Raw genomic sequence first — 13436 nt, 5'->3', positions numbered from 1 at the left:
ATCAATAATACTAACTATTAAGGTTTTACGTCCCGAAAAAACGATAAAACTATGAGAGACGCCGTAGTGCAGGGCTCCGGAAATTTTGACCGCCTGGTGTTCTTTAACGTGCTACTAGATCTCAGTACACGGACATCTTGCATTTCGCCTCCATTGAAATGCGGCCGCCGCGGTCGGTATTCAATCCCGTGACCTTCGGGTCAGCAGTCGAGCACCATAACCACTAAACCACCGTGGCGGGTTGGAATCCAGTATGTTACTCTTAATGACTAGCGGTTATCTTGGTCCACCCCTTACGAACAACCATGTCACAATTCATTATCATCAACAGCGGCAAATTTTCAATCGGTGAATCACATGTGAAGCTACGTATGGTTGAAAACGGTTGGTGATAGATGCGTCTAGTGCCACGCTATGTGTGGATTGCGTAACGAGTAGGTGTCTTAAAGCGGCCCGCCCATTACAAAAACTAGCATTTGTTCCGTGTATGAATACAACCGATGAGTTAAGCTCCTTAGGAATGGGACGCGAACGACTATGCGCCTGATCTCGCTGCTGGCTTTCATGAAGGCGGTAGGGTGGGGAGCGGATGGGGAGAGCGTCTGCTGCGCTCGGTGGCGGGAACGACAGAGCGAGTGAGTGTGTGGCGCGCGCAGCGCAGGGAGAAGGAGACAGCTGGGAGAGGGTGCGAGCGGTGACGCGGCGGGGACCTGCGACGGCGGCGACGGAACGCTGCGCGCGGCGTTCTGCACACGCAGCGTTTCATTGTCTTTTTGCACCGGCGCCGGGTGGGGAGAGCGTCTGCAACTACCTTCGACAAAACGCCCGTAGTGCGCTAGAATGATGGTTGTCATTTCACAATTCACGATAAAGGTGGTGGAAGTGAAGACAACCATTATAACTGTGGAGGCGAAAATGTTTGAGGCCCGTGTACTTAGATTTAGGTGCACGTTAAAGAACCCCAGGTGGTCGAAATCTCCGGAGCCCTCCACTACGGCGTCTCTCATAATCATATCGTGGTTTTGGGACGTTAAACCCCATATATTATTATTATTATTACCATTATAACCAGTTATGCACAGAGCTTATTTCTTTTAACCTCGAATTTCTGGTGCGCTAGAACCAAACCGCTCAAGGCCTAAAGATTTCCTCCTAAATCACCGGCCACTGCAACCCAAAGCGATGCTTATCAGAAGGGAGCTTCAACGGTGACGGCGGGGTGCGGGCCTGAGGAGCTCCGCTCCTAAAAAGAGTCAGCCGCGGGTCATCATCACAGTCATCAGCAGCAGAACAACCACGTAGCCTTGCATTTGCGAAGTAGCACTGCATCTGTCATGGCCCATGAGTCGCGTATTGGGTGGGAGTAGTAACGTAGCCAGACATTTATTTAGGGGGGGGGAGGGGGGAAGAGTTTCAACCATACTTTATGTATGTTCGTGCGTGTGTTTGCACGTGTGCGGGATACACACGCAAAATGGAAAAATTCGGGGGTTGGTGAGGGGGAGGAGTTGAACATACCCCCCCTCCCGGCTACACCCGTGGGTGGGCGCTTTAAATCTCCCGCTTATTACCAATCGTGGCAATAGCACAATGCGAGCGAAAGTGAAGAAAATGCCCGTATACTGAAATTTGGTGCGCGTAAAAAATGCCATGTGGTTCAATGAATCGAGAGTCTGTTGCATGCGTCATAATCATACCTAAGTTTCGGCACGAAGAACGCAGGTAGTTAGTCAATTAAATGAGCGAAATCTTTCTTTTTTGAACTTTACTTCTCTTTATTACCGCTCGATAGATTTTATTACTTTTTTATTAGCTCGCTCGCAGCGGTAGCTCTTGCCCTGCGTAAATAAATATTAGAAACCTAATCGCGTGTATTCTAGACTTTTTATCTCTCTACTCCTATTCTGTGTCCAGCAAACTTGTTCTAATGTGACAATTTAGCACAGCCACCCGCGCCCCCTTGCAGGTGTTTTTTTTTAGTGTCGTAAAATCACGCTTCCTAAACTGCTCCAACTTGTCCTAGAAGCTTTATTAAGCGCAAAATTCTGTTTTGGCCACACTTGCTATCGGCATTGCAATTCTTGGTATTCCCCTACGCATTTTTTTTCTTGAACACTGAAATCTCTGTTTAAGCAACAGAATCCTTGCCTTATTAAACTTGCATCATATTTCCCTACTTCAAAATACGCCATAACGCGGTAATTTTCTTGTTTTATATTTTTTATTTACTTATGTCATGCCCTCAGCGCCTCATGGCATTTCGGGGGGCGGGGAAGAAAAATTCAAGGCATACAGTGTACTAACAAGCACCAGGAATATCAAAGCAACATCCATAAGTACATGCAAGATATACAAGAAGCTCACTAATGTAACGAGAAAGGTTATTTTAGTATTCAATTAAAGCATACTTACACGAACAATAACAAACAATAATAAATTACACGCCCACAAGCATACAGCGGTGACCGCAAGGAGCAGCACGAGTCAGCAGTAATACTAATACAGCAAGAATTATTTCACGTGTGCAATATCTGTTCAAAGTCGAAATGTGGCTTCTCATGTGATGCGCGTCACCAATGTCACTATACCTTGCAGCGTTTGCTTCTTCCACTGATTCAACTTCATTCACTTGGATATCCCTCGGTTTCCCATTGTGGATATTTGCCTTCAAATGATGCATAAACGACATCTACAGCAGCAACGCTATGCGCTAAAAATGAGCAGTTTTACTGTCGAATTCGAACACTTAATGTATACATCGGCCGAGCTGTTTGGGAGATTTTTCGCTCATGTTCATTTTGTGACGAAGTTGACACAGTCAATCACTTCTTGCTACAGTCGGATACAAGTCCATTAGACCGCGGCATTTCCGCCTCAAGGGCCGATGCACACAATGCCTGCACTAACGGGCAAGGTAAATCTAACTGGTAGCGAAGCTTCCATAGAAGCCCATACTTTCAGAAAATGGCTGCTCATCAGCTGTTCATGGGGCTTAGCGCCATCTGTGTGAGGAGGGATAACTTCCGGCGGAACAAAAAATAAAGCGGATGTGACGCAATATCCGGTTAAATAGTGACGTCATTTTGTTGGCACTAGAGCGAAATTTGACCTCAAAATATTTTTCTTAGGCCCCTCATTGCCAAGGACTCGCGCTACGGCGAGGCGGCAAGCCCTTGAAGCCAACGCTAGCTAAACTAATATAGACCCGTCACTAAACAGCGGTGTTTATGTGTACCGCCGTTCAACTCGCCTTGGTTCTGCTAGAAAACCTTATTAAAGACGATAGTCTTTCTTGGGATGCTCAAACGGAGAAATTTTGGTCTGTCGTTATGTCTTTCTGTTTGTCGGCACGTCACACGATTCAGCCACTCGGCCAAAGTTGAACCACTTGCCCAAGGGCCAGCCATCTTGAACGGCTGACTAGGTTCATACTTGTGTACATTGTCGATCAAAAAGCAAACATTACGCATATCTGAGGCGCTACATCACTAGGTAAGTATTAGGGGGTGTGTTCCTTTAATAGAAAATGCATACATAAGTAATTCTAAAGACCCTAATTTCTTAAGCTGAGCTCAAAATGCGACTGCGCTGACACTTGCCTTCCTCCGTGCCCTCTGCACGAGCTTGTTGTGTTTCGGTTTCGGTTCTGTATTGCACTGTACGAATGCCATGGGGTGCCGCTCTGGCATTCCTGTTTTACCCAGGCGACGTGTAAATAAAAGAGTGTGTGGAGAGTACTCGTTGAGTGCGGACGTTTCTTCTGCTTCAGCGCTTCGCGCCAAACCGCGTGTTCGGGCTGGCTGGCGTCCCCGCCGGTCGCGTTGGTCACCGCCGGTCTTCGTCTGCTGCTGCGCCGGGACTACCAGCCCGCAACACAGCACCCATGTTTCCCGACGTATTGCCAGATGGCGTCCATATCTTACGCAGCGTCTCTTCTATCGTCTTTAGACGACATTTGCAGCGAAGCACGCAGATACGCGGCCAATTTTCCTTGGAGCTTTTATTCTGCGTTCGTGTCATCTTCCACAGCGTGAATAAAGCAAGCAGCAGCGTACCTCACATGTTTGCAGAGTTGCTTATTTGCTTCGCACATGCGCAGGGGACATAAAGAGCGCATTGCATGTGTGCTTCAGTTCTAACGAGAAGAAATGACGCTTCGTCACGCCAAAATAATGATACTTCAGTTTTCTTCAATGGTCACAATAACGCAATTTTATCACACGTCCCTATACACAATGAGCAACAAATGGCGTAATAAGTACAGAAAGTGCGTACACTACGTGTACTATGTTTTGCCTTATGTTCCGATAAATTACCCTAAAGTGTAACGTATCAAGACATGCGAATTCTAGCGCGACAGATAACTTAGCGATCTGCTCACCGATCAGGGGCGTAGCCAAGGGGGGGGGTTGGGGGGGGGTTGAACCCCCCCCCCGAAATTTTTCAATTTTGCATGTGTATATATACACGCACACATACAAACGCACGCACGAACATACATAAAGTATGGTTGAACACCCCCCCCCCCCGAAAAAAATTTCTGGCTACGCCCCTGTCACCGATAACATGAAATATAGTAGGCACTGCGTGTTCACGAAGGAAACCAGGCTGCAGCAATACTGATCCATGAAAATCCAGCAAGCACACTACTCCGAACCGTTGCCCCGGTGTCTGATCTAGCAGAGAGGGGTCGCCAGGCATACGCGTGTTGCTATGGCATCCTTGGAACACCACATCGTTTTCACGGGCGTGAAATGTTAGTCGCGTCGTGCCGTTGCCCGTTGAACACCGTAGCCAACACGTTCACCAACGACGAAACGCACCTCGCAACTTCGCGCGCACCAAAATCAAATTCTCACCACAATAATTCACAGAACGCATGCAAGTGCGAAACACCAGAACACGTGAGGGGGCGTGTCGTTGCAAACGAACTTACGAGCGCGCCTTTCCATGCACCGCAAGTGCTGCATGGAATAACAATGACGTGCGCCTGTGTTCAGGGGGCGCTAAGAAAAAGGTTTTAAGTGCGAATGCACTTTATAAGCGACCCTGAATCCGCCGTCCCATAGCAACGGCGCGAGGAAAGGAGAGGAGCGTCTGTAGCAACGGCGCAGCGACGTCACACCCCACGTGACTGCGCGCGCTCCGCCTCCTCACCGCGGTTTGCGCGGGCGCGCGCCGGCTCCGCACCGCTCTTCTAGGTGGCATTGGGTGCAGTGCTTCGCCGCTCCTTCTCTCGCCGTTCGCTCTCTCTCCTCCCTGCGCCCCACTCTCCCGTCCACTGGCTGGGGGCCTCTCGAAATGTGTGCTCGAGACGCCGCTGTGAAACGCCAACGGCGACCACAAGGCTGAGATTATGGCCGTCAGGTACAATGACAACACAAACAGGTGCTGATGAATGTGTAAATAAATGGTTACGGTACAAATCCTCGTCTCGTCATTAATTTACGCCATTAAAATTACTGCGCCGTGTACTCTCGGCGCAAGAAATGCATTCGCATTTCCTCACGATTCCCTTCGGGGAGGTGGGGGCATTTTTTTTTTTCGTAATAATTAAACACTGTCATACATTCTTGGCACGCTGCACGTACATAATATTGTTCGAAAAAAAATTGTAATTTGTAAAACGTAAAGACTGTTTTACCATTGAATAAAAGTTGGTTTTTCGCTGTTAGTGTTTGTTCCCTCCAAACATAGTCGCGCTTCAATCGCAGCACCCATAACTCCCCTTGCTGGTGCCGTTGGCAATAGGTTCTGAACCGCGTTTCGCCCGAAGCTTCGCGACCTATTTGGATCGACCTTGTAACGGGCGCGCACTCCACGCTGACGTCATGAGCCGGACGGCCGGTGACGCCGCCACCGGAGAACATTGCTGAGTGCCCGCGCGGGACTATTGCCTTAGTCGCGCAGGCGATCGCCTCGGTCGTCTGGGCGGGTCGTCTCCGGACTCCTTAAGTTGTATCCGACTATAGATTAGTGGACGTGCTTCATGCCTTAAAGAAACGCTCCGGATTGTCACTCGGATTGTCATTTACGTCCCCTGTACCGCTGTTCTTCGGGGCTCTCATGCAGGAACAATAGAACATGGAATAATATGCATTCCTGCGGAAAAATTCATTTCTGAATCCAATCGCTTTATTGATCCATCCGCGGGCCACACTTAAAAGATAGTCTTCTCATATTTCTAGTGGCACAACCAACGAGTGACGCTCTTCTTTTTCTCTTCCAGGAACTTCCGCTTGTGCACTTCTGGTTTTCAGAAAATGTGTTTTAAAAATGACACTGTTACGAAATCAACGGTTATTGAAGTTAATAGTTATATTGGATACAAATCATATTTGTGCGTAAGTTTATTTAAAATAGCGGCCTAATAACTGCCAGGGTTATTATTGACATTTAACTAAACGAGTTCATTGGAAGAGCAGACGGTTTTCTTGTGAGCAGCTAGGATCGTTGCCGCAGCTGGCGGAACACATCTCAACCACGCGTTTCTTTCTACGTGGCCTCTGAGATCCGCTTCGGTAGTGCTACGAAACCCAACGTTAACTCAAGAAATACACCAGGACACACAAACGCCGAGGTGCGAGTGCCACTAACCGACACATAAGACGAGTTTTAGACTCCAATTTCTTTTTGTTTTTTAGGTGTTTTATAATTGAAAGTAGTTAATTAAGCGCAATAATAATAGTATTCATAACAAAAATTTGTTCTCAAATTTCAAAAGATTTAGAATAGATCGACATCTCTAAAATCACATTCATATCCACCCTATCTCAGGCCAAACTGCCTCAGTGGGCACATGCCAATATTCTTAGGAGAACCATCATTTCAATCATTATCAATCATATACAGCAGACGCCAACAGGAAAAAGAGCGTTCACCGAAGCAATGAGGAAGAAGATGAACTATGGCGACTGCGATGCGATTCATTGCTTATATTATATTCTATTATTCTGTTCTTAATATTTATAACACGAAAGTGTTTTATGCCGGGGTCCACCAGGTACTTCCGTTACCGGATTTGACGTTCATAAAATGGACGCCAACGCGTGAGAAAGAAAAAAAACGTAGAAGTTCCGTCGCTGGGAATCGAACCCACGACGCTGCGGCCGCGACGGTAAGCGCCCGACGCTAAACCAAGTCAGCTTGGCAGATGCTAGACCCACTTGGGCGTAAAGTGCAAACGGCGAATCGGCGCTCAATGGCGTTGAACCGGGGAGCTTCGTCGGAGCGCGCGACGCGCGCGTTTTTCCTTCTCCGCTGGCGGACTCGCACGACAAAGGGCGCGTCAGTGCTGCGCCCGATTCCGTGACTTTATTAGGACGCCCGAGCGAGCGCAGTTTCACCTCCTCGAGAATTCTTGCTCCGTGCTCTGGCCTCTTGTGTGAGAAACGAGCATTCTACCCCTGCGCCACTTCGGCGGAGCCGCGCGCAACTCTTAAACGACGACACATTGCAGACTACCGATCCCAGCTCCACAAGCGGATTGATCCTGTTTGGGCTTCACTTTTCGAAGCTCGTTCCGAGTCCTCCCCTGTTCTAGTACACTCCAGTTATGTCAAATATTATAAAGTTACGTCGCAGCTGATAGCTGAATCGTGCCCCTCGCTGGGGTTGCGGCGTGAGTACTGGGCCTCGGCAAGACCAAACGCGGTGGGCGGGTCCGAGCTCTGCGTAGGCGCCTGTCAATCACACTACTCGTCAAGCGAGCTCGGCTTCAAACTCGTTGATTCTGAAAAGGCCCCAGTTAAACTAGCCGCTGTTATAGTGCCCGTGTGACTGTCAAGCGTTTCATGCGGTGGACGCTAATTAGCATATTATTCCTGCTTTTTACGTGGCTCAACGTCAATTCAGTGTGCTCAGTCGGTTCAGCTGCTTCGGAGTGAAGGCTGCGTTAGCTAAGTAACAATTTTCATGGTATTAATTATCTTGGCCTTAATTAGATGACCTAATTAGCATTGCATTGAATATACTTACATTAATTAGTGTGGTTTATTTACCATTACCGTGGCGTTAATTAGCCCAGGATTAGGTACCAAGGTCTTGATTATCATTAGACCGATTAGCATAACCTTAATTACCACAAACTGAATTATCAATGTCTTGATTAGCTTGCGTGTGCACAACATGCGAGCGAGCAGCAAGGGGCCTATGCAAGCGGCAGACGTCGTCTGCTCACAGACCACAAGCAGCAGCTCGGTTCACACTCTGTACGGCCTATAATTCGGGCAGTACGTATTATTAATTGTAGCTAAAATATATGTCACATCTATCAATTGATGTCTCAGACAGAAACCTGAGAAATTTTACAGTTTATTGGGCGGTATCACGATTTTAATATGTCTCGTCCATAGAAGAGCATGTAAACAATGGCAACACGCCGGAAGCGTCATCTGTCGTGCAGCGGTGGAAACCGCATTTCCCCCGTGACGCTATTGCGCCGCCCTCGCGCGCTGCGGCGGCCGAGCAGTTTCTCCTACTCAGATGCTTCTTTCTCCGTGGGCCAGGGTTCGAATCGCATCTGCAGATGGTGGGTTTTTATTCGTAGTGTAACCTCTTATAGCTGTATTCGTTTTCCTTTGCACCTTAAGACTAGCTTCAGTTGCTACGTGTTGCTTCAAAAAGTAACGCGAAATGTAAAGTAGAAGAAATTTGACAGTGAGCGAAGTTATTTACAGCGCCACCGCCCGGGATTCAACAAAAAAATTGGACCATCTCCCCGAAGGGAACACTGATGGGATGCGAAGCAGCAGCGTTTCGCACGGGTCGCGTCACGGGTTGAACGGCGCTAACGCGGGTGCTGCGGTGAGCGCTGGAAGATTCGTTTGAAGCGAAACTCGGTGTAGCGTTTACTGGTGTAAACGTTTGTTTGAAACGCAGACACGGGAGGCGAGCGGGCGTTCGAGCCGGCAGCTGCGGCGCTCCGGCGGGTGAGGGAGAGAGTGACGTACGCGCGCACCTGCGAGGGAAGCGTGCGAGGGGTGCGTGAAATCAACGCCCAGCTGCGGCGTGACCTACTTGGCACCGCTCCAACACCTGCGCCGAGGGAAGCGCGTTGCCTCGCGTTTGTGCGGACGGACTGCGTTACACAGGCTAGTCAAAGAGCTGATACGTATCTAAAACGAAAAGTATGGCCTCCGAGATTTTTGCGAATACAAGATTCGAAACGATATCTTACATTTTACGTTACTTTTTTTAGCAATGCGTAGCAACAGAAGCTAGATTTAAAGGAACCGACAACTGATTTTTCTCGACCCTTTTTGTTACGGCGCGACAAAAAGCTCATCCTTGGCAGTGTTTGTAGCTGCAGTAGTTAATCCCAAAAGCACGTACTTATTTTACGAGCAGTATTTTTCGATCTGAAAGGCTCTAAACACGGACGTACTTTTCCTCCAGCAACGCTGAGAATTCATAGCGATGCCACCAGCCCGTCTCGCGATTTGTAAAAGCTATCGTTGTTCTGCTTTCGCAGGAGTTCCTGTAACTCCTGTGAAATAAATAAATAAACTATGCTTAACCACCTTAATTTATAGCTTTTCAACTATTTTTGAAAATAACAAGCTGTTACAATGAGATGATGTGGCATTATACACCTTCCCTGTATTTGTACCGCGTTGTGTGCGCATGAGTCCAAGGTTGCCTGCGCCTGTGTTATGGGTGGCTTGTCCCGGCGTCGTTACTCTCTCGACGCACGAGCCAAGCCAAGTCATCAAAAGCGTCACTACATCACTACGCATATACGCGGCCGCGCCAAGTAGCAGCGCGCGTCACATTGCAGACAACCGATCGCAGCGCCACAAGCGGATTGACCCTGTTTGGACTTCACTTTCTGTACGTTGGTGCTGCGGCCGTTCCGAGCACTCCCCTGTTCTAGTACACTCTAACATAAGGTAATAATCGACGTAATATTCGATTGAAGTGAAGCAAACTGTACGAGAGTGCTGCGTGTGCGCCCTTGTTGCCTTCGAGAGTTCCATGCTCCAAGTGCAACGAAAGCACTTTCCCGAAAGAGGATAACCGCCCATGAACACGCCTGTGGTAGTGATGGTAGGCGCGATGTGCAGTTAGCAAAGAGATAGTGCGACAATCACACTTGCGTTGCTGCACTGATGAAATGTTGGCTGAGCGGCGGCACTGACGCGTTCGCACGCGCTGTGCCTTTGAATACCGCCGCAAACACCGCACATGTGTTTATGGCGACATGCGCGTTTTAGATGCGAAAGCATCTTATGCTCGGGACAGTGTCCGTTCTGCGGCGTCAGCACCCATACTGCGCATGCGCCAACTCTCCCCCTCTCCTCGCTCTCACGCGAGGAAGTGGGAGGAGGTGCCGTGAGCGCTGCCTCCACTTCGTTTCTCCTCTCCCGTTTCTCTCTCTTCGCCACAGCTCTGCGCTCGTATATAATGCGGCGCGCGCTCGCTCCCGTTGCACTCTCCTTCGCAACGGCGCTATGGACACTCGCGAAGCTGAACGTAAACGGCAACGCCGGCAAGCGAACGTCGAAGCTGCGAGGCTGCGAAAGCGCGCGTTCGCTGTGCTTCCTCCATTATCTCTCTGCGCAACGGTGTGCGAAACGCCAAGAACAACGTCAACGTCGGAGCTAGTTGCAGCGGCAGCGCCACCGCCGCGGAGCAGAGGAAGGCTCGGGAAGCCAAACGTAAACGTCAGCGTCGGCAAGCGGTAATTCAAACGCCTCGACAACCAACGTCTCATAAGTCACATAAGAGAAACGGAAACTCAATGCGCAACCCCCGCGATGCTTTCGCATCCCACCATGTTGCCCGTTCGGGGAGATGATGTGTAATTTTCGTAGCCGTTTTAGCGGCGAAGCACCTTAGGGTCTCGGCTTGTCCGTTGTGTGTGTCCGTGCTCACGGCACAGCATCGTGTAAAATTCCCTGAGAAAGGTTTAACAATAGAATAATATCAATCATAATTGTGACAGAACAATATAAAACAGCTAGAAGCACAAACCCTTTATACTAGTCAGAGATTTCAACATAGACATTATGGACCATAGGACCTAACTTTGTCGTCGACGCTCACTGTCCGCTGTCATGGTGGTTAGAAAACTGCTGCTATTATAGACACATACGTGCATATCTAAATAAAAAAAAGGTTTACAATGGACGAACAACAATCATAATCGTGACAAAACAATATAAGACACCTACAAGCGCAAACCCTTTATACTAGTCGGCGACTTCAACTTACACAGTATGGACCTTAGGATCGAGCTTTGTCTTCGACTGCCGTAGAGCGAGCTCGGCGCAAACTGGTGTTTACGAGAAGCTCGGTCCATCCTGCATAGCAGCCCTGCTGACGATGATGGTAACAGTGATTGCGAGAGCGTTCTCAACGCATGGCGACTACACCCGGTAGACAACCTTTCAGTCCGGCGACCTGCTGTAACGAAGAAACAATTGGTTCACGCGAGCCTCAAAACTTGAAAGGCAGCAGGCAAAATAAATACTGAAAGACAATTTACGACCATAATTTTTAATGCACTTGTGCCAATAAAGATTGGGTTCAAAATGTCGCTTAAAGTGCTGCGGAAGTTTTGGTCATGCAGCTAAGGGAAAAAAGATGGTTGGTCCCTCCGTCATAGGAATCGGAATGACACGAAAGTAAAGCGTGCCCTTAGAGAAGTAACTGAATGTTTACAGAAGTAACTGAAATAATAAGAGAGTTTGTACAATGTATAATGATGTCTGGCAGCTATAGCACCGTTTACCGTGTACTTAGCTTTAGGTGCACGTTAAAGAACCCCAGGTGGTCAAAATTTCCGGAGCCCTCCACTACGGCGTCCTTTATAATCACATCGTGGTTTTGGGCCGTTAAACCCCAGATATTATTATTATATTATTATTATTATTATTATTATTATTATTATTATTATTATTATTATTATTATTATTATTATTATTATTATAGCACCGTTTAACGTGGATGCACCCACTTTGATGATTGGTGGTACATCTCCATCCTGACGACTAACGTCCATGTTAAATGATTAAACAAACCCTTGTGGTAGCTGTAGTAGTTAACGGTGAAAGCGTAGTCAGAGAACGAGGTGTGATAGCCAGAAGGCCGTCGCATATTGGACGCAGAACTTGGTCGCCATCCCGCGGCATGTTAAAATGTGATTGAACACCACGGCCGGACTAGAGGGAAATGCAAAGCGCGTCGTGCCGCCCCGGTAGCCCGGCCGCGATTTTTCTCGGGGCGAGCGCGTCAGCGGGGAACGCGGTGTTACAGCCAGGCATTCAGCCAGGTGAGGCAGGCGTGCGTCGCAGAGCTATTTTTGGTTTGGATTCGCGTGATGCTATGAGCGAGGCCGACGCTTTTACGACGCTTTAGAGAGCCTACATGACCGGCCGTCATGTAGGCTCCCTACGACGCTTGGTCTAAGATCACCACCTCGCGGTGTGTTAAGGCATTGACAAAATTGAGCTTCTATTGAAAACGCGCCGAATGGGACGGACGTGTAACGCGTTGCAGGTGCTAATCGCGGAGGCCACAGTAATGACGAATTACATTACTTTACCGCTCCCAGAGTGCAGCACCACGCCGCCGACCGGAAGAGTGGTAGATATAAAAGGTGCGTTTGTAAAGCCTCTAGAGTCTGTAACCCACCATTTCTTCAAGCGCGCACTTCATTCGCATGACTATTCAGCTAAAGGACATTTATGACGACCTGGACTTTAGAACGGGCTGGTACCCCTTCTTGGTGAGGTGCTCGGCCTCACCACCTTTCCAGTACAACACGATGTGAAGAACTTTCACTGTTCTACTGCACGTTGTGTTAGCCATCGAGTGCGCCCTTAAGTAACGCTTCAGCGCTTATTGTCGCTATGTGAGTGTACTTTTGTTTGCTTTATTTGTGCTCTTATTCTGCACTGTAATACTCAGTGTGATAAATACCATGAAAGGAAAAAAAAGTGACCGTGGCGCAGTGGATAGCGTGCCCGGCATCTGTTGTTGCGGACCAAGCGGTCGTCGGTTCGATGCCCGTTGACGGAAGTTTTTTTCTTCAGAGAAACTGACTGGGACAGAACTCGGCCTGAATGGGTGCTTGTTACACAAAGGCAATAAAGTCGGGCTTGGCAAAGTAAAAAACATATTCCAAAGAGTGGTAAGCTGGGCTAATTGGTAAATTTGCATAGTAATGAACCGCGCGAAACGAAAGCGAGAGACAAAAATGAAGAACAACACGGGACGAGCGCCGACTGTCAACTGAAACATGTGTTGCTTGTTGACTTTGTAGCTTGTCTTTCTAACCGGAATCTCATGTGCATGTCGTACGCGGCGCCGTTATTTAAGCATGACTTTGCGCAATAAATGCTTCAGTTGACAGTGAACCCCCCCACCAAGTGAACCACAACAGCACGGGGAACAAGCACTATGAATGAATAAAAGAACAGAGGAGCAGCCGA

This window comes from Rhipicephalus sanguineus, chromosome 9, assembly GCF_013339695.2.
Source record: "Rhipicephalus sanguineus isolate Rsan-2018 chromosome 9, BIME_Rsan_1.4, whole genome shotgun sequence".
NCBI classification, from domain to species: domain Eukaryota; kingdom Metazoa; phylum Arthropoda; class Arachnida; order Ixodida; family Ixodidae; genus Rhipicephalus; species Rhipicephalus sanguineus.
Note: the sequence above shows the minus strand (reverse complement) of the source record.